Raw genomic sequence first — 2,376 nt, forward strand, 5'->3', positions numbered from 1 at the left:
ACCACAAGCAGGTCTTCATCTGGTGAGACCCTGTAGAGTAGGGCGTAGTCACAGTCAGCCTCACGGGGAAAATGGTAATAAAAGTCTCCTTTTCCTCTGAGCACAAGTTCAGGATCTGGACTGAGATGGACTCCAGAGAGGAAAAATAGCCATACAAACACCTGGGTGAACATGGCTGTCTAAATTCAGGATTCAGCGTTTGGTCTTTGTGTGTTGCTCTTCTTCTCCAAGACTGAATGACAGCCCTCTGCTATACGCACCCTGTCCGACTCTGAACGGAACTGGCGTTTGTATGTACCGTGTGTGTGTGTGTGTGTGTGTGTGTGTGTGTGTGTGTGTGTGTGTGTGTGTGTGTGTGTGTGTGTGTGTGTGTGTGTGTGAGAGAGAGAGAGAGAGAGAGAGAGAGAGAGAGAGAGAGAGAGAGAGAGAGAGAGAGAGAGAGAGAGAGAGAGAGACAGACAGACAGACAGACAGACAGACAGAAACAGAGACAGAGACAGAGAGAAAGATTAAGTTAAGTCAACCTCTCCATCAGTTCAAATGTAATATGTGATATGACCATGGCTTTGTGGTTTGTTTGTTTGTTTATTTGTTTGTTTGTGATTTTGACAGAGTGACAGAGATAAAGAGACCTTCACACACAGGTGTAGACAATACTCTGCACTTTACAGTGACAGAACAGGAAGAGGAAGAAGAGACTAATAATAACCTCAAACTGTGGCTTCTCATCAGCGTGGTGGCTCTGGCCATCGCTTTACATGTATAGCAAGCCTCTATCTCACCGGCGACCAAGCTTCATCGTCACCATCTGTCAAGTATTAAAATACCAACACCACATTTTGCCCTAACCACATCCATCTACCTGTGCAGAGCTCAGTGTTAGTTAATGGCTTAAACTGCATCTTCAGAAAAAATACAAACACACATACACACTCACATAAAACCTTTAAATCAATAGAATTCAAGCTGCAGCTTCAGCACGCACGCACGCACACACACACACACACACACACACACACACACACACACACACACACACACACACACACACACACACACACACACACACACACACACACAGTCCTACCTGCTGTTCCATGGTGTTCGTAGGGTAGGAACTCAAGAGTGGGTTTAGAACCACACACGAGTGCACTCACACATGTCCTGCATTTCCACATCCTGACCACCAGGGGTCAGCAATCCTCTGCAGCCACCAGCCCCAGCAGCACACAGCCCAGCAGTGACTTGTACACACTATAGAACGGAGAGCCCACACCAAATGGATCATTGTACACAAGATGGGTTTCCCCCTCATTACAAACTGAATAATTAAAAAATACTCTACAAATGTACACTCCCCTGTCCTCTGCTGTGAGGTTGGTGATGAGCAGAAAGTGATTAGATCTGTCCACAGTCACTCTGCCCCTCAGATCATCAGACATGGCCGCAGACTCATTCCTAGAGTCTACAATCAAAACCTGTGGTTGTAGATCCTTCTGACAGTACCAATGGTAAAGTGGTAAAATTATAAAATGGTCAAAATCATTGTCCGCAGCAACATCCAACCGGATACTATCACCGTGGGAAAATGCCACATGCAACAGGGAGAGATTACTGCAGAAAAATATGAAAAACCTTTTCCTTCCATTACGCCCTTCACATTCATATTCTGCAGAGTGGTTTTGTGACAAAGAGGGAATGATGAGGGAATAGTCTCCAGTCTGGCTGTCGTTCAGCATATACATCCCTTCCTGTTGGAGGTCTGGTGGTTGCTGAGCCTGACGTCCCCAGTGGGAGTGGACCAGTGCACTTGGCCAGGCATCTCCCCTCTCAACACACATGGCAGAGTCAGATTTTCATTTTCATGACCAACAACAAATTTAGGGATTATAACAAAGGATTTTTGGACAAGAGCTATGCAACAAGCTTCCTCCCATATTACGCAAGTTAAGACAGAAGAACCTGAATACCTGACCAGAGAGGTATTGAGATCCACCTGCAGTTCGCCCCTCAGATCTTGGAGTGGCACAAGTGACAAATTGGTGTCCAGGACTGGCGTGGGATTACGGGCATACAGGTAATCTTGATACACCTTTATAATGATTCCATTCCCTAGGGCAGAGTCAGACCTACAAAGTACACCACTGTCTTCATGTGTAAGGAAAATAGGCCTATCATCCCCCTCAGTTTCTTCACAGATAGAGAGGCGGAAGCTCCTGTAAACTCTGATGTTTCCTGCCTTCCAGCCCTCACACCTGTAGACTCCACTCTGGGCCACAGTGAGGTTCTCCATTCTCATATGATGATACTCATCACTACATTGGACATCGTAGCCTTGCAATAGTGTCTCTGGTCGGGAGCAGTTGACCACAAGCA

Source organism: Engraulis encrasicolus, chromosome 13 (genome assembly GCF_034702125.1).
Source record: "Engraulis encrasicolus isolate BLACKSEA-1 chromosome 13, IST_EnEncr_1.0, whole genome shotgun sequence".
NCBI lineage: Eukaryota > Metazoa > Chordata > Actinopteri > Clupeiformes > Engraulidae > Engraulis > Engraulis encrasicolus.